General features: G+C 38.1%; 1 protein-coding gene across 2 annotated transcripts in view; it reads right to left on the bottom strand.

Annotated features, from left to right (window-relative positions):
* Positions 1-20,504, bottom strand: part of ppp2r3a (protein phosphatase 2, regulatory subunit B'', alpha) — a 78,864-nt gene that overhangs the window by 58,158 nt on the left and 202 nt on the right. Inside the window, exons 1-2 of one of the 2 annotated variants that reach the window (XM_026206682.1) lie at positions 12,089-20,483; positions 7,946-8,013 (exon numbers count right to left, since the gene is read on the bottom strand). The gene's annotated coding sequence lies outside the window, so the exon portion shown is untranslated. Of the gene's footprint in view, positions 1-7,945; positions 8,014-12,088; positions 20,484-20,504 lie in introns of those variants that run through there. The other variant, XM_026206680.1, reaches the window with a different exon arrangement.

Genomic DNA, 20,504 nt, shown 5'->3' with positions numbered 1-20,504 from the left:
ACAAGGCGTTATATGTTATAACCAGTGGGGCAGGGTTTAATATTTTTTTGAAGCACCCCTGGGCGCCGCCATTGGCTAGCGGACCCCCACCTGCTGTTAGCATTCCATTGACTCCCATTCATTTTGGAGTCACTTTGACAGCGAATAACTTTCATCTGAGGTGTTTAAAGACTCCATTTGTCCATTCATTATTTCTAAAGAAAAACGAAAATGTATAAAAGGCACCATGTCCTTGTAGCTTACGTTGTGGCCCCTTAGAAGCAGTTTTTGTGAAAAATAGGCTAACGATTGCGTAATAACCTGCGACTCTCTGTCGCACAGTAGAGAAATTACCGTATGGAGGAAAATGCAGTACATTGTGTTTGAACAAATAAATGCTGCTGCCTGCCAGCTGCAATCACCAATAAAATGTTCCATTTTTTTTTTCTATATCGCCATAAATATGATTATCGTAAATATTTATGATATATTGGGATATAATTTTGAGGCTATATCACCCACCCTTACTAACTACTCCAAATATGAGTAATAGAAATTATGCTGGCCTCAGTAAGTTTCCATAATAGACAAAACGCAAGTAGCTTGCCCATGTCCTGCTCCAGAAGGAAGGAAGCCAGGAAACATCTGCTGTAAAACACACACAACGGGTCACCCTAGTCTTGGAGGATCTCTGCTAAAAGTGAATTAGCACTTTTCCACAGATGTCATGTCTCACAGCCATTCATCTTCTGTAGACCGGCAGTCATTACCTTACTTCTGCCGTCTGATGAATATGCCAGGAGCGTACTCCATAATCCAATTATCATTGTGCCAACCAGGAACGCTTAGTCCAGATGCTTCAAATGTGAGTAATGAGTTTAAAGGGACAAGATTCTCTCATACGTCTCACGTCTGATCCACAGCTGAGGTTCAGTTAAAGGCACCGTCTCTTTTGCTAACCTGAGCAATACGATTAGCCCTGCTCATGCTTCATAAAGTTTCATAAATAAAACACAGAACAAAACCTCATGAGACTTCAAGGAGACTTTCAGATGGACAACATTTTTATGGCGATTTCCTGAATCTAATCTGCCTGTAACGCAATGACTGAGAAACTAGTAGGTGTAATTAACAGATAACCATCTCTTGTGGTGGAGATGAGCAGATTGTTTGTAAGGGAGAGTGTAAGACGGGGCAGGGTGTGCGTGACAGATGCATTTGCTCCTGAGACTCCCTATTGCGCTACATCTGGGGTGAAATAAGACAGAACCAGCCATAAATTGGCACTATGTTTAAGACACAGTATCAAAAACACATACTTATATACAGTAAACAGAATAATCCAGTTGAAAAATGGTTCAAGAATGTGGGAAAGTCCCGTCTTTAGTGCAGTCCGCATCTGGGAAGGCTCAGACATACGGTGTAAACAAAGATACTGGACAGGATGTCCCATACTAAGATGCTCCATTAAGAGCCACGGTGACACCCTATAAATGAATAAACCATCTGAGAAATGAGCGTGAGTGCTCCAGCAGCCCCAGCTGTATTTGCAGAGAACTGCTTTGGATGGGATACAATCTAGTATTCTAGATAGTGCTGTGAGGTTGGTCATTTAATGAGATAATGGCAGACGGGGAGGTGACCATGTGCTGCACATAAGATCACGACTGAAAGCACTTCTTTCATTAGCACTTCTAATTATCACTGCAAACCAAACCAGGAATGGTGACAGAAGAAGGGCTGTGGTGATAATGGGTGTGCTAAAATAGCAAGCAGGATGACGATGACAAAACCATGGGCATCAAAATTTGAGACCACTAGTGAAAATACATGTATTCTTTCCCTCCCACAACAAATTATATTGTCAGCAAAACAACCTGACATATGTGCAGCTCCACAGTTAATCCAGGATGGACCTCAGAAACACTAAACTTATCACATATCTAATCTCATTATTTTTTTATTTTTTTATTATTTATGCAATTATAGTGCTTATTACTATTTTGAATTGGCTTTTATATTTTCAGTTTTCATTTTATTTGATTTGACAATTTTTTTAGTATTTTTTTTTTGTTATTTATCTTTTTTGTTTGTTCTTTAATATTTTTTACATTATTTTTTTTACAAATTACTTCTTACATTTTTCAGTTAAGTTGGCAAAGGCACAATTTTTTAAGCTACATTTTTTAAATCTAATATTATATTTTATTTCAGATTTATTTTAATTAATGAAAATGATTTTTAGTTTAGTTTTAATAACAATAACAACTGGATAAATATAATAATACTTATGAATTATAATAAAACTTATGAATAAGTAATTATTTTGTCACTTGGTGATTTCAAATTTGTATAATTCGATTTAACAAAAACATGATCAAATAATAAAACAGATGTAACTTGTAAGCAAGCATTCACCCCTATATCTGAGGGGTGAGCTGATCATATGAAAACATATGAATGAGATCAGCACAAATTGGTTATTAATTTGCCAATTCAGGAATCATGACATTTTTCCAACATTTGTCTTGTAAACCCAAATTTTCAGTAGCTCTGTATTCTCAAATTCAATTCAATTGGGCTGACAAAGTTACTAAGATGTGAACAGATTTAGGCCTTTGTATTATAATTCAGGCATAATTGTGGGAAGGTCTCTCAAAATCACAGAAAAAGAGTAAAAGCCTCATATGCATGTTGAAGGCAGCTGGCTGATAATAATTTTCTTGTGGGGTTCTCCGAACATTATCACTGATATTTTAATTCCAATGAAGCCTTATACCTTTCTATTCCTGGAAAGCACTTCCCTGGTTTTATGAGAGACATATGTCACAAGACTCATACTGTCAAGCCCCTGTGTAAAGCTCCTTTCATCCAATGAGCATATATCATCATCTAAAACATTTAGCATTATCAAATATACGACAAGTAATACTTAAACAGATTGTCTAACAGAAGTGCCCTTTGCAACAAAGTTGAATCCTCAATTTCAGACCAAAAAGAAGCTGTGATAGAACAATTATCTGTTCATGTAAGGTCATACTGTGTGACAATTTTTAAATATATACTTGTGTGTGTTTCCCTTGGTTGCTGTCTGCTGAGGCTCCTAATGAAGCAAGAAAAACATCATATAAATGGCAGCATATGTGGACCACAGTGCTCTCACACAGGGGCTGCGATGTGGAGCCGGTGTTATGTTTTATTATGAGACCCGACACTGCTGGAATGTGTGCCCAACCTCTCTCTAACACTGACGATATTGGCCAGAGTTTCTTTTTACAAGCTTGTTTGCTTGAGGAACAACCGCTTTTTAACTATAATGACAAATCAGAGGGTGCTGGTACAGTATACGTGATTTTCTGTTAATATCAGCTCTACAGGTCTGTATTTATAACTTGTATTTGGATGTTTCAAAACAATTGAATAGATATTTAGCTATTTTCACAGTACACTAACTGCAGAAAACTTGGGGTTACAGAGACAGTTCACCTGTCATCATTTACTCTTGTTTCAGCAACCTTTTGTACAGCAGAATGGATTTCAACAGTTCAACGTCAGCCACCATCACACATGATCCAAAAATTTGAACGAAAAAAAAAAATCAGTAGGCACACCAAAGCTCTTTTTTGGTTAACATTTTTGTGTTGTCAAATTTAATGTTGTCACCACATTTTGGGGGGAATTAATTTAAAATGAAAATTTTAATTGAAAATGTAAAAAAAACTATTTATACAATATTATCTGCAGTACTGGTAGTACAGAGTTGGTCAGGAAATACTGATATGCAGCTGAATTTAAATGTTCCCTGTGAAGACTGTCAAAGTTTCTATTTCGTTGGTGCCGACAGTCTTGAGGGCAGCACGCCGTTGCACTTCGGGGATCCTGAGCTCGAATCCTTACTCGCAGACCTTTCCCGATCCATTCTCCCTCTCTCTCCTACTTCACTTCACTTTCTGTCTACTTACAGTCCTTTCAAAATAAAGCCAAATCTTTAAATCAATTCGATTAAAACCTGTTTTGGAGCATTGAGCAATGTAGCCAATCACAAAACATGTTTGTTGAGTGCCTGAACACAACGGCCAACCAGAGGCTTTAAATAAAGTCAGATTCAGCTTGATATGTCAGAGTTTGTTTAGCTCGAGCTCTGCACGCTTGCAGGAAGTTTTGCCGTAACCAACAAAGTTTAAACACAACGTTAATAAGTGATTCATTCACACATGAATGTTTGGCAGTGTAACCATAGCAGTGAATACGTTAAAATAGATCTGAGAATTAAGTCTTGAGTGAAAGTGCAATACATCTGCTGCTTGTTCTGTTACCTGTCATACATTTTTTAGTTTTTAATTTTATGACTTTTTTTCATTCAATCTATTTAATGCTATTTTTACTTATTTGAACAATACTTGAAAGCTACGTTGTTTTGATGTATAATTTACTTATAATTTACAGCATTGTTAATTAACTAATATATAAGATTTTTTTGTTTTCACATAAAAAAATACTCAAAATAAACCATAACTGGATCTGAGAGTGATAAAAGTTTACTTTTATTGGTACTAATTACTGAGTACTGAAATGTTGGTACGGTGACATCATTGTCTTGGCTAATAATGTCTAACATGAGCCACCAGACGAAATAGAGAATACTAACCACTCCACCCTTAATGAAACTACTCAATTAACGGTAAAATGTAATAATAGGTTAAATCTATTCTTAGTTTTGTCTTGGTGCATGTGATCCTCAGAGGTCGGGCCATACAGGAGAGAGTGCACAGGCTTCACACATCCATCCTCAGCTGTCTGATAGAGACAGGGTGGCTCCACTTCCCTAACGTCACAAGCCACTCTTGGAGAAGACGGTTCAGTTTTAAAGTGCACTTTGTAACAGAGAAGTGTGGTTTGCCTTCAGTAAATCCAAGCATTGAAGCATTCTCAAACCTCAAAGTCAAACGAAGAACTGGCAATCCTTCAGTTAGTGTCATTACAGTTCTGCATGGTTCGAGTAGATTCACATGACTGGTGTTGACTATCTTAAGCTTTAAACTTGTATTCCTGCAATTTGCATGCAACAGTTTAAAACAAGTTACAGTCTAGACTTGTGGTTAACTATACAAGCCGTTTAAAAATGTTATAAAATTGTTAAATATTTAAGGACATTTGTCGGTTTTGAAAAAAACAAACAAACAAACAAACAGAACCCATAGGCCTACATTTGAAGTAAATACTACACACACACACACACACACACACACACATACATACATACATACATACATACATATATACACATACATGTGTGTGTGTGTGTGTGTGTGTGTGTGTGTGTGTGTGTGTTTGTAAAACAACAGCACTTAATTTTATACAGCCACAAAAAAGAAATGCTATTGTAATTTAAGATGACTATCTATCTTCCCATCTATCTAAATAAATAAAGGAATAAACAGACAATGACTTTTACACTAAATACATACAACCAATAAATAAATAAATAAAATGATCAAGTCAAAAACAAAACCAGCATAATTTAACTAAATGTGTAGCCACAAAAATAAATAAACCAAGTCAAAATATGCAGCCAATACACAAACAAATACAATTCTATTTACAAAAAAAAAAATATATATGTAAACAAGATGATTCATTGCTACCTGTTGGAAACAAAGTTTATTCCTGGCAAAGCTATTTTGTTTTGAAAGCTAATTTGTCACGTAACTAAAAATATAGTCAAGTTATTAATGTTGCTACTTTTAGTTAGTAATTTCCCAACACTGAGTAAGACTCAAAAATAGTGAGCGTTGGTCAAAGCTGGAGAAGCGGGTCAGTCTAAACATACAGGCTGAGAGCTTCTAGAGCTGCTTTAGCTCAGAGAACTATATATATTTGTTTGGTGTTTGGAGTGATTAGGGAGAAGGGAAATGAGGCAGAGCATGATGTGCACGCTCTGTGCAAACTGTGATTTATTAGTCTGACAGCCCCCATCACCCCAAACACCTCCGTTATGTGCATTCTCTCGATCAATTAGTGGTGATGAATGCAATAACGGGGGAGAAAGTCAAAATAATCATAAAAATTAATGGGGGCTTGTGTCATGTGTCATTTTCCCTGCAACAGATATAATGCTAATTGGCCTTAGCAATGGTTACATAAAAGCATTAAATGCAAAAACAATGTAGTCCGCCAACTATGTTTCAGGGAGAAATATTACCATTGTTGTCCCACAAAAACCCATGGGGCCGCATGGAGACATGCTTCAGGCACATCACTGCAGGCTGCTCATATTCGACTCAATCAGAGATGACAGACATAGTCAGAGTCTCCAACCACATGCTTGTGTTTTCACTCAAGCTTCACAAACTTAGTCCTTACATTGGGTTTACTCCCATCATGGATGATTGTTCAATATATTAAACAGCCACACAAAGCAGAGACCTCGGGACTTACTTTTGTTAAATAACATGGACTGAGGTCTAGACAGGCCTGAGTGAAAACACCTGGAATTGTTTTCTAAGAAATGGCTCTATGGCTGCAAGTCAGAGACATCTATAAAATAACACTGCGTGCTCTCATTAAAAGAAATGTTTGGTCTTTCAGCTGGCACTGTTTTCACATGATCCATGTTCTCGATGTTTCAACACAAGTGACTCTGCTCAACAAATAAAGCAAGCACTGCTGCAAACCTGCAATTTAGAAAATCAGAGGAAAGCTCAAAGCAGTGTGACAAACGCAACTTCACACGTGGTTAAGGCTGTCAGCCTTGATTCATGACAAATGATTTGCATATTGCAATAAAATCATGCCATTAAATTGGTGAAGTAATTTCTTAGCCTGCATAGGGACACATTCTGACATTATTTGATAGTCACTGTCTTTTACTGAGACTCGTTGGATCAGGAGATAACTGATGATTATGGAAATGCACTGTTCATAATGGAGTTCAAAATTTTGGGATACAATTAAAAAAAAAAAAAGTTTTTGTTAGATATAAAGGTTGTACAGTAATAACAGGGAAACAGTTGCAACTGTGAGATATAAAGTAACAAACCTTGAACAAGCTTTCATAGATAAGAGCAGATGATTCATGTGCGACATAAATCATTACAAAAATGCATTTATAAATCAATTAAAGTAGAATTTTTATTTTTATTTATATATATATCTATCTAGATATCACCCCTCTCTCGTCTATATATCTATTTCTATGTATAACTATCTATAGTAATTTATTTTATCCATATCTATAGATATCTATCCATCTCATGTCTCTCTCTATTAATCTGTTCAGGGAATGTGTGCAGACACGTTAGTCTAAATTTGATCCAGTGCTTTGTCTGGCTCTTTTCTTTTAAAGGGAACAACGCTAAGAGGGAGTGGTGACAGTATTTTCCCATAAAGAGAAATAATCCAAAGAATAAAATGCTGGGAGGTTTTCTGGGTCAGTCTTACCTCACTCCTTAAGAATGTCCCATGAGACTGAGGCCAGATTGTGAGGTTGTTTTACCGCCGCAATAAGTGTGACTCATGCGTTTCTGAGCAATGGTCTACACTGAAGTGGACTACGCAGAGGTTTCTACAAAGCCGCCATGATTTACAGGTTATGGCTGTGATTCAACGTCTTTGGAGAGTTTCTTTTTTCATCTGACACCTCATGGAGTGAAAGCTATTGGCTGGGTCATTACTGCCATGTTTTTAGTTCACTCACTGGCATGTAAAAGGCCCCTTGTGAGAAATGTTACACTCACCAACTTTTAAAACAGGGAAAAAAAAACACTTACTCGGTCCGAGCAGACACACAGGTGGCTGGTATGGTGCCTTTGGGGCTCAGTGGTGCAGAGGTAATAGCTACACTTTTTCCAGGCATTACGTTTACAGAATTCAAAGCAAAAGTACTGCATACTTCTAAATTACATTAGGCAGAGAAACAAACAAGCACCATCTGTAGTTTTAGCTACCTGCTCCTTCCATTCATTACCTGTTTCTTTTGAGTCCAGCTCTAGCACAACGCAGCTCTCGCAGTCCAGAGAGAATTCATATTCCTACCTGTGGAATAAAGAGGAAAAAACTGATTCAGTTCAACAGATACGGTTAATTTTCAACCAAACATTGACATTTTCACAAGAGAAAAAAAAAATGTGTTTAAATGAAAGACAGACGTACAGTGCATCACTTTCCCCTCCACTGTCTGTTTGCTCATTTTTAGAAAACTAATTAAATGGTAAACTTAAGACAGTGTGCACATTGCTTTTCTCTTGAAAATGATTAATTCAACCCACAATGCAGTGTTCCATTGACATTAGTATGAAATAGAAGAACAAGAACCACTCGATTGCAGTAAGTGAAATCACTGGAACCAGTTCGCAATGTATTTGAACCAAAACATTTCTAACATGATGGAAAAATGGTTTAGACCCATTCCTGTGTTAGCGTTCCCTTTAAATCTGATCTTTCAATTCACCAGCATTTCTTACTCAGCAAATTACGCTACTTCAAACAGGCATGTAATTAAAAAGCAATTTCAGATGCTATCGGCTGAGGAATAGTAAACGTCGAGCAATGTTGCATTAGTTCATCTGCGGTTCTGCCATGACTGTTTCCATCATTAAAGAGCTTTACTGTAGCACTGAAGGATAAATCACTACACAAAATTATTCATCACATCATTTAGACACACGTCAAATGAAATCACAATTGCTGATTCATTCTTTCTGCGCACCCATACTGGGTGGACGTGTTTACAAAAATAGGCTAAAAAGTATTAATCAATGGCGTTTGGAAAAACTGCATACCCAGAACTCTAGAGCGTGACATATAAGCGCTTGCTTATGTCACGTTGATATATTTATAAATCTGTTTGCATGTACTGACTTCCCAAACTTAGTAGTCTTAGTTTCAGTGTGAGTAAATTTCAATGCACATACGTATGCAAAACCACAAAGAGAACAGCTCGCCCCTACTCAGTGCCACAAAGAGGGGAAAAAATCTAGATTGAGTAGGTGCAAACCCATGATATATTTTCTTTTTGTCAGGGGCGTAAATCCCAGAAGTTTGAAGGATTATTTTTCTTGGCTTTGAGCTCTTTGGTTTGTTTATTTCTTGTAACCGATTGACCAGACTTACAATCCATCCCCACACTGTTAGAAAAATAAAATCAATATCAATCAATCAATTCAATTTGTTTCTTTCTTCTTGTGAAATTTACAAACAGTGCCAGTCTGTGAGTGATTTTTTTTTTTCTAGACCTAACTTCTGAAAATAGGCTTAATCGTCTTTAAACAATATATAATTTCTTTGATCTGTGGGTGAAATATAACCCATACTGCTTCTTAACAGTTTTCATTAGATTCCCATAAATGTTTACTAAACGTTTCTGATAAACAATCTATCTGAGCAGCTACTGAACTTGTAACCTCAGAGAGGTTGGGCCTATTTCAGGTCTGTATTTTTGGAAACCTTCAGACGAGTTCAGTTTGGACCTGACCTCAAGGTAATCTCTGTGTGATAGGTCCTAGTTTGGCAGAAACGTGTGATATAATAGCTAACAATTAACACTTGCAAAAAAAATGTCAAACATCAGAGGAAAAACTAATGCAGAATCATTTATTTTATTTATTTTTTTTTTTTTGCATGACAAGCTTTAATCTCAAACAGGTTTGAGACTCAATCAACTGCCATGTTCAATAATGAACAAAAGAAGCACGAGGCCCAATCCCTTTTAAACCCTTCATCACAAGCTCTTACAGGTAAGCTCCTTTAAAGTCCTAAAAATATGGTTCCAAAACAAATACAACTTACAGCCATTAGTGACTCACCCAGGGAGGAACCGCATGAGGACGGACTGTATCATTCTGTTTAAAGACTGGGTGTGAAGTCATGACAAACTCTGCATATTTAGATGTCTTAAGTGAAATAAGCCCATTAGGTATTGCAGCATCAGACAGACACATAACAGAATGAGTCACATTGACTATATTAGAAGTTAATGATTCACTCGTTTTATCGATGCATCAAATAAAAACCATGACGATGCAATGCATCGATTTCGAAACATAATATTTGAATCGTGAATCACCGATATCGGACAGAAATCGATTTCAAATGCTAAGAATCAAATGAATCGCGATTTCTATAGTAATTCAGTACTTTCAAAATGTATACAAATTGTAATAATGGAGACCTTGAACAGTGCTTGTGCCTTGCATCTCTCTTTGGCGCGCTCCACTATTTACTGCCTGTGACTGTCACAGGATTACGCTCGTGCTCCGTTCATCTCTGATGCAGCTGACGTGTGATAAGCACAGCATTAACAACAACATTGAAATAAGAGCGCGAGGTTTATCTGATAACCAGCAGAATGAACTGAAACGATAAACACAATAAATAAATACAATTTATGGATTATCCAGTACTACCGTATTTTTCGGACTATAAGTCGCACCTGAGTATAAGTCGCATCAGTCCAAAAATACGTCATGATGAGGAAAAAAAACATATAAATCGCACCGGACTTTAATTCGCAATTATTTAGAACCAAGAACCAATAGAAAACATTACCGTCTTCAGCCGCGAGAGGGCGCTCTATGTCTTCAGTGTAGACTATAGGACTACAGTGCTCCTGTAGTCTACACTGAAGACATAGAGCGCCCTCTCGCGGCTGTAGACGGTAATGTTTTCTATTGGTTCATTTCTCTTGGTTCATTTCTCTCGGTTCATGTCAAATTAATTTTGATGAATAAGTCGCACCTGACTATAAGTCGCAGGAACAGCCAAACTATGAAAAAAAGTGCGACTTATAGTCTGGAAAATACGTTATTCACATATGATTTATTACAGTACAGAATCTATAAAGTTTATTTTCTACCTTATTCTGTGCAGAAAATTGAAAATTATGTGTATAAAACAATCATAAAACTGACATTAGGAAAAAATTACAGAAATTAAAAATTAAAAATTTTGCTTACAATTTTATTACAAATAATTGATTATTGTCCACCAGTATTTTATTTTCCTATAGCAAATTCAAAGAAATAGTTGAGAAAATAATTCCTTGTAAAAAAAAAAAATACAAATAATTATAATAATACATACATAAATTTATTGTAATTGACAATTCTGTCACTTCTGAAATGATGGCTAAGCCCCTGGTGTGACAAAATGTTAACCTATACATGATATTTTAAATCTTTTTTTAAATCTTGACTTACATAAATTTGATGTATGCAATGTCATGCCATACATCATTTAACTATCATCCAACAATGGAAAATAGTTTTTTTTCTCTCTCTCTCTAACCTATGGTTCTCTAACCATTAAGGCTGCTGTGTAATTTGCCCCAACTAAGCATTTAAAGAATTTAGGGGAAGCATTTAAATAATCCTGTGAATGCACTTAAAGAATGCAGAATCAAATCGAATCGAATTTTATCGTGATCCAAATCGAATTGAATCGTTTTAAATTTGCAAAAATCGTTGATGAATCAAATTGAAAATCATGAATCAAACCGAATCGTTGTCTACCCAAAGATTCACACCCCCTAATATTTATATATTGCAAAATTGTCCTTTTTGGAGTTTGCTCAGTGGATATCAAATGCTGTTTCAGTGAATATTTCCATTATCTTTCCAGTCGTTTGTGATTTCTAGATAAGGATTTTTCACATTGAGAAAAATTGCTATCCTGGGATGATTTCGATTTTTAAGTTAGGTTGTAAGTATCGTTGATGGTCACATAAGGCCTTCATTGCATGAAATAACACAAATCTAGAGCGCAGACATTCTTTGAACAATTTCTATTAAAATATCTCCTGTGTCTTATATAAGAAATAATGGGCTTAGAACAATATAAAGGTAAATTATGACAAAACTTTCATTTTAAAATGTCTACTAAAAGGAAACAGTAGGTCAATCTTACACACATAAAGCTTTTCTTTATCTTTTTACTCACTGAAGCTTCAAATTTCAACCCACAGTGAATTCAGGCTCTCTGATATTACTTTGTCCTTCTCTCTTCACATCCAAATCTCATCCTCAATGTTTCTTATTAACTGCAGCCAAAAGAACATCTTTGTAGTTTCATGACAATCCTTTAGTGTAAGATGAAAAGGAGAGTGAATACATACCTTACGTTGTCAAAAGAACCTGACAGGCTCTTGATGTATTTACCAAAGGCTTTCTGACCAAAGCTTCACCTGGGAATCTCCCATCTTAGATCTTCTCAGTAACCCACCATCCCTCCCTATGCCTGTAGATGTGTTTTTATCTGTTCATCTCTTCATTTCAGCTCCTCCAGAGCGCTCCAGTTAGGCCACACCTGTGCCGGGGCGCAACATCTGTGCAGTCAAACTTCCTCTACTCTTAAATGCAGCATAAAAGTCCCCAAAATCCCCCCCTATCGTGCCAAAACAAGACCTTTAGGGAGAGAGCGGAGAAAGAGAGAAGGAGGGGTGATTGGGAGTACATTATTGTCCATGCTCTCTGCTCATTTTGCCCATCCAGCTGCAAGAGCGTTTGTAGCCATGGAAACTACTTAAACGCAGCCTGAAGGAAGTGTGTCATTGTGTTTTAGCAATGCAGCAGAATAAATAGATTGAAAATAAGACCACAAGCAGCTAAATACTAATCAGGTTTGGACCCAAGGTCTTTTAAATAATGCACATAACCATTTGCACAAAAGCCCTATAGGCTTTGATAGCACAAGGTATCATAAACATGACATTATTTGTGAAATCAGGCATGTTTAGCATAGCACTTTTCCCTGATTAGCAGCCAAGCATTGATATTACAGTCATATCGACATGTTGCAACCTTCATGTAACAGTGTGTTCCTTATTTGGGACCCCACCCACTATCAGGGCGTTTTCCAAGGAACAACCATTAAGATCTTTCCAAAAAATAAGCCTGAGCTCAGTTTATTGCTGGCAGGCAAACAAACGTCAGCTTTCTGCCTACTAGTCTCACAGTAATGAGGTTGTATTTTGCATTTACATTTCAAGAAAACGTAGCACTGACTTTTACAGGAAACACATCAGCATTCGACAGCAGTCCTTGACAGGGTATAGCTGTTTTGGGCAAAAATGTAAACTTCTCTTCCATATAAAGCTAGATATTCATCTGGTAAACTATCCATGAGGCCTTCAGCATAAAGCATTTCATCCTAAATTTAAATCCAAATAAGCAATGTACACAAATCTAGACATTAACAGCCAAATTAACATTTATAATTCCAAGTTCCCACAGTGATGACATTTGTAATGTTTAACCTGATTATTACTTTCTCACAACATGAGACTGAAATGTCAGAGCTAGGCTACAAAGGCTTGTTTTCCTCGTTTCACCCGTCGGTCTGTGTGGCTCTTCTATGGTCCACAGGGGTGTCATTACTGGTTGTACATGCACTGGAATTGTGCGTACTAGCCTGCAAGGCAGAACGGATAACAGCCACCCTGAGCTCCATCTCAACACCCACGGACCACCTCAGCATGGCCTCAGTCTGAGATAACATCCACTCTTATCCAGCAATCAATAAACCACAACTGACTAAAAGCCATCCCGGTATCGGGCCCATCAGTGTCGGATGGAGGTAGCGTTCATAAACAACCCTAGCAGCCGCCATGACCCGCATTTATGGAACGTGATGAAAGTTTTCATGCTTGTTTTCTGTCCTCTCACTTTCCCCTAGGGACAGATCTGATTTATGATTTCTGTTCCCCCCACAGAGCAGCGGAGCCATTAGGGTGAAGAAAGAGCAAACGAATGCATGGAGAGCACTTTCCCACTGACACGATGAGGAGGGCCGACTGTTGCGACCCCTGTCCGTTCCACAGCTGCTGGAAGGCTCTAAACAACAACAATTTCACATGTCCAACGACCAATGAGGCTGTATGGGGATGGAGAGAAAAACAACAAATGATTTAGGAATCCTATTAGGGTTTGTTTCCTTCTAGTCCAAGCATGATTTAAAGTATTGTGGCCAACGAGATGATAGAAGGAGGTCATACTCCACAGAAGCAGCAAACAAACCCTAGTGTTATTTTAGTACCATTGAGATTCTGTTGTAGTTTTTATTAATGGTTTGATATTTTTTCACATATTTCCACCTAAAATAATTTTCTGACAGTGTCAGAAATTCAGCATGATCATCACAGTATGACTGCTGTTTGATTTAAGTTCATGTTTATTTTATTTCAAGTTCAATTTGTAATGGCTTTAGTTTCAGTTAACTATAATAACCCTGCAACCTCTTGCATGTGCTAAATAGCTTAGTATCCACCGGTCATTGTGTTCTTCACTGGTGGTGATGCTCAGAAAGAAAGTAAACAAGGAAATGGGGCGGCAACCCTCTGATATTACTATTCCACATGCTTGCTGTTCACATGGACCTAGTGCAGCCTCTTTCCATAATAAAAAAGAAAGGAACATTTACTGGCATTCTATCAGTTCTCATAGTCAATGTAAAGTTCAAAAATCCCAATTTAGCATCCTTTACCCACAGCAGAATTGTGCCAGAGGAGACTGATTCCCACTGTTAGAGGCAACGCCTTCCATAAAACATTTAACATGGCCTTATAAATAAAGTAAAAAAACTACAAAGGTTCTCTGCCATTCAAGTAGAGCAATAAGAAAGGCATACAACCAAAGCCACACAATAGCTTTGTTCTCGTTCTCTCTCAAATTTTGCCCTCCTTCCTTTCTAATTGTCCTGTGGAACTCTTGGCAGCACTGCTGGCACTGGAAGAATGTCTTTGCTTCCATGCCCGAGTACTGTACACAAGAGCGCAGTGTTAGAGCGGCGGACAGTGATTGGCCGTTTAGCACATACTCATCCTGCTGCATTCCACATGCTACAGGCCTGTGAAATGACACCAGAGCTACCCCGAGGAAACACGTCCCACTGTGAGCGTGAAGGAGCTCAGGCAATGGGCTCCTCTCCAGAAATGTGCATAATGTAGCCTTTATGAGAAAGATCTGTCGCTGGGAACCCTGTAAACATGCCACAAGCCCTAGTTTGGTATTGTTTTAGAACGAAACAAGGCTGAGGATTAGATTACTTTGCAAGTCAATGAAAGGAATACACATTTTTGAGTTTGAAAGGACAGTTTTGTCATTTGCATCAAACATAAGTTAGTGGCATGGCCTTGTGGAAACGGCCACCCAGCTCACTGTGCATCTTGTTCGCAGCATGTGGGACAATTCAGTTCTGAAACTACAGTACACTGACAAAACAATGATCTCCACTGTCTGACTGACAATCAAGTAAACCTGTACCATCACAAGAGACAAGATAAGACAATTCTGATTCCATTATGTCATCTATTCTGTTTGAAATGTTTGTTTAAACATGTTCCTAAGCTTATTACCAACCTGTCAGTCACAAAGCATGTGCCTTTCTGGAATCTGTATGATGTCATAAGCATAGAAACACATAGAACACACATACTGTATTTATCAGAATGTTAACCCGCTATTCATTAGAAAGCTCTCCTTATAACCTCATTCATTCCTCCCTATTACTCCACTAACACAATACACTTGAAAAAAAGTGAATGAAAAAGAAAAAAGAAAACACTCAGTGTGGCAGACGGCCGGCAGATGCTATCTTCTGCTGAGATACAGGAATTCATTCATTCAAGTATTCTTTTGAGACTTGCCATTGAGTACACATTGGTCATATACTTGTTACTGCACAATTGAACAAGTTTACTCGACAATGTGCACTGTGATTTCAGATACCACTACAAATGGCTGGTCCAAAATGTCATAGTCTTTGAGAAGTCCCCTTTTTAAATAGTTAAGTACTTCACAACTATTAAAAAACTAGATGTTCTATTGTATGAATGTGCGTAACAGTTATCAGTTATGTTGCTTTACTCTTTTACGTATATTGAGAAATCGGACATGCTATTCTTTTCACATACTGTTTTTGACCAAAGGTTTGGTCCAAAGTTATTTTAGGAGGCCTACTTTTGGCACAGGCTTCACGTCAGGTGTGCTCCCATGATGGCTTGTTTTTGCAGCAGAGCTAAAATAATTAGATATGTCAGCAACTTACTAAACCAGCCAAAATGTTCTCAAGAGACAGGAGCTTAGCCTTGTACTGATTTGTACAAAACAGTAATCAAGCTAACTAGTAATCTAGACAGATTGTCATTAGTCAAACAACTCTGCAGCACCAAATAGATGTCCATCATTCACCAGCTCAGATGATATCTATTTCCAGTTTATGAAAGCCTCCTCTAAGTAAGACAGACTCACCTCATTAGCTGTACGTAAACCTGCGGCATGCGCTTTTGCATTTCACTTGAGCATCCTGCATTACCTCAAAAGGATCATGTGAATCACAGGAAAACCGCTCTCCATTTATAGATGTTCGCTGGGTAAGAACAGATAAGCAGTTACTATGGCAATGCCCGAGTTTTAAATAAGTTGCAGGGAGCAGTTTTCAGATTTTTCACTCACCTGCCATGCAAATCCGAATGCTTGCAGTGAAACTCTGCATGCACACTTTCCAAACCATATCAGACTGAATAGATAAGGCCCAATATGAGTTATGAGCGGGAGTGTCCACAGCCCGCAAAAGCAGCTGAGGAATGTGCATGTGCCAAAAAAATTAAATGAGCACATCCTAAATAAAAGGGCAATAAATAATTAATAGATCATATTGTTGTAACAACAGCTTGAGACTTGGCAAATAAGATTTCAAGAGTGCAGGCTGTCAAAAACAAATAAAACACTAAATGGACTTGTTTAAAATGATTTGTTTACTTTTGTATTGTGTGGTTACTATCACACAATGTGTGTAAAGCATGATTCATTGACGATCACACCGAACTGTGCATTTTCTCAAGCAGGCCTTTCAGCCTCCCTTGCAGAAATCGGAACGATGGAAAAACTCCAATCTAAACACTCTGCCCTCTGACCAACCAGTAAACAAACTTCAACAGCATTTTTCTCTCTTCTGCATGGCGCCAAATGCATCTGTGAAAAGACACAAGTCTATAAAGAACTGTGGGAAAAGGACCTTGACCCTGAGAAACACTCCCTTTACACCAGGGAATACTTTCCCAAATCCCCATCTGCCCCACTCTACCTAGATTCCACACTACAAATGGCCAGATCTCAACAGACCCTGCAATAATGTTAGAGCCTTGCCAAGATCAGTTGTTATGGTTTCCGAAAGATTTTGATCATAACCCCTCATTTCCACCAGGCATCACCAGAAAGCTGTCACATATTATTCTGCAAGCTTCAGATCTCCAATAGCAGCGAGTCGCGAGCTGCTAGTTTTATTCAGTGCACAGGCAGCAGTGTTTTGTCTGTGCTGTATGGAAATAACAGCAAAAGGAGCAGGGCCTCACACAGCTAGAGCTTTTTTGCATCTAAATTGAACTATATTCAGAATCAGGAGCTTTCTTGGGAAGCCGTCCCCTGGAGGAACGCTTGTTTTCTGAACATAGTCTCTAATGGATGTGGCACAGAAACCTCTTGATGGAGACTTGACTAGTTGCCTGAGGGGTTTTTTTTAATGCTGCACTTGAAATTGTGGCCAGTATCGACATAAACCTTTCAGAGGTGATCCATTTTAATTAGCATACAATGCACATCCAATGCAATGTTTATGCTGAGAGAAGCTCACAGAAGAGATGAACCTGACACGGTGTCTTTCATTGACGCAAACATGCTGTGCTTACCAAACCATTTTGGTTTATAAACACAAGCCGTGTTGTAATCCTAACATATCATTACAGATGTCATGCTCATAATGGAGCGGGTATGCAGTGGTTTATGATAGTGGTTGGAAAAAAATAATGAATGAGCAATATGAACAATGTCACCTGTTAACAATGGAAAAAATAACTCAAACAATGCATCTAAATATTATCTTATCTAAAAAACATACATGCTATTAACACCAAATATTTCACCCCTGTTGAATTTTTGGTACTCTCCTTATGTGGTAAGAGCAAACAGACTATGGCCCTGCTGGAAGTTTGAGGGGTTTCGTGGGATGGTCAGTGCTGTCTGCTCGTCCTGAGGATCTTGTCCAGGTGTGGCCTCCATGAAAGTCACTTAGGTCCAGCTGTCACTTCCTGTCTTGCATGATGGGAAACCATTTATACCAACAGCATGCAAGCATATAGCAGAGCTCTCCGTCTGTGACAGTTTACTTCCGAGGCACTCTGTGGCCGAAGCGGTTTACATCCAAAAAGACCTTCACAGATCAAGCAGTCCTGACTTCCCTCTACTTAAAACCTTGTATAAATTGAGCTCTTAAACAAAACAAGTAGTAAAACCCAGAAATAGACTGTACTGCCCAGTAAATGTTTCTAAAAATTACGAGGTTTGCATTGCTTTACTAAAAACAAAAATGAACGGAAGCAGATCGACTATGCAAGCAAGGTAATTGCATGCCTCGGAAATTGCTACGTGCAAGCCTTCACGAGTAAGTGCAATTCTGCATGCTTGCCTACATGCACTGCAAAAGATCACTGACTGGGTTCATTTCAGACCCTTCAAATGGTGTTTTAAACATGATTTTGTTAAAAGTGATGTTACATACAACCAAGTACAGTCACCCATACTCAGAATTTGTGCTCCGCATTTAACCCATCCAATGTGCACACATACAGCAGTGAACACAAACTCGGAAGAGTGGGAAGCCATTTATGCTGTGTCACCCGGGGATAAGTTGAGGGTTTGGAGCCTTGCTCAAGAGCACCTCAGTTATGGTATTGCCAGACCGAGACTCGAACCCACAACCTTAGGGTGAGGAGTCAAACTCTCTAAACATTAAGCCACAACTTACCCAACATGTCACCATATAGCATACAAAATCAAAAAGACTATATTTCCTGTAATATATTCCACTAAAACTGTTTGAAATAAATTAATAAATAAATTCTGAGGGATCGTGTGAGACTGAAGACTGAACTAATGGCTACTGAAAATTTAGCTGTTGTCTCAGGAATATATTACATTTAAAAATATATGAAATAGGTTAAAAAAGGTCTTCTGAACTATTCTAAGGAGTTCTCCTAATATTCTTCAACATATGTTTAATAAAATAAACGCAGCTTTGGTGAGCATCATTCCAAAGATAAAAAAACCTATTTAAAATTACAGACCAGCATATATTTACAATCAAATCCCATGCGATCAATTGTTATCCAAGATGTGTCACTCTAAATTATATTTGTCTAAATGCAAGCAGACTTCTGTGCAGGACCACACACATATACTGTAGGAGGTGCCCAAAAAAGCATCATTGTAGGGGTCAGTGGTTCAGCTCTGGCCTTCATGTGGAGTTTAATGAGCTTTGGTCTATAGCAAGCAGTGGGGATGGGATACAATGGGAAGAGCCGAAAACCACAGCTGACCAAAACCTCACCAATGCACGCCGCTGTGGCTTGTTGGAAGCCAACCAGACCCCTTCAGTCCCAGAGTGGCTGGATGAGTGGACAGGAATCAAATCAAGTGCCAAATGACTTCAATTTCAGTAGGAAGCATATTTTCTGCATATTGTACCGCTAAATAACTAAGTCTTGTGAAGGAGGAAAAAATATTGTGTTAGGACAACAGGCTGTGATTGACCCAGAACGATCAATTCTGGCACTTAGGAAGTGATTAATTCAAGGGAGCGCATAGCTCTGATCCAGATCTATTTTGGGCTAATTAGAGAGGAAACGATCCCGAGACTGCCCATCTCAGTATCTGTCAAGTTATCAGGCTAGTGACAAAGAACAGAGCACAGCTCAAGGTTGCATTCGAGCAGGACAGGCATGCATTTAGTGCAGGCGGGATGCCCAATTACACCCACAGCAGAGAGACCCCACCGGGATATTTATAAAGACAGCATGACAGAGATCTGATCTTTCCAAGATGCACAGGACATAAGTGCTGTGCCAGTTCCTACTGCTCAAGAATGAGTTAACAGCACCTCAGATCAACTAAGCATTTAGGTGAACAGTGTGAAAGCAAAAACAAATGCTTGTCCCTTCCAGCCAAAAGCAAACTATGAAACGGTTCATAACTTGTTTTCAATTTATGTAGCTTGAGGAGGGAAACGAATGCTACACATTCATCTTACAGTTGTAGATCTTGTAACTCTTAAGAAATGTAACAAGGAAGCTAAAAATTCTGTCATTCTGGTAAATTAACACATTAGTCAAGTGAAAGTGACATACATCACATAGTACAAAAGCGAACCTTCAAACAATCGTAATTGAATGTGTCTGTTGAATAGGCTACAAATAAAAGCAGGCGTGTACAGCAGTCAGTCAGTTTACTGCACGCGTGAGTTTAATACACAGGCGATGCGGTAAATCACTCCACAATAACAATACATCCATGAAACTCTGATATCGTCTCAAAACAACCGACCGTGACTTTCCTCAACGCCCAACTTCGATAATAAAGTCTGTTTGAACTTCAGCCCTTCCCTTTAAGTCACGAAGACGTTTTATTTGACAACCACGCGTAACTTCTACTTAAATGTACAGGGCAAGTAACTGTTATTCATGAGCGGTAAAAAAAAAAAAA

Source organism: Carassius auratus, chromosome 27 (genome assembly GCF_003368295.1).
Source record: "Carassius auratus strain Wakin chromosome 27, ASM336829v1, whole genome shotgun sequence".
Classification (NCBI taxonomy): Eukaryota; Metazoa; Chordata; class Actinopteri; order Cypriniformes; family Cyprinidae; genus Carassius; species Carassius auratus.
The sequence above is the reverse complement of the archived record's forward strand: the minus strand, read 5'-3'. Positions and strand labels throughout refer to the sequence as shown.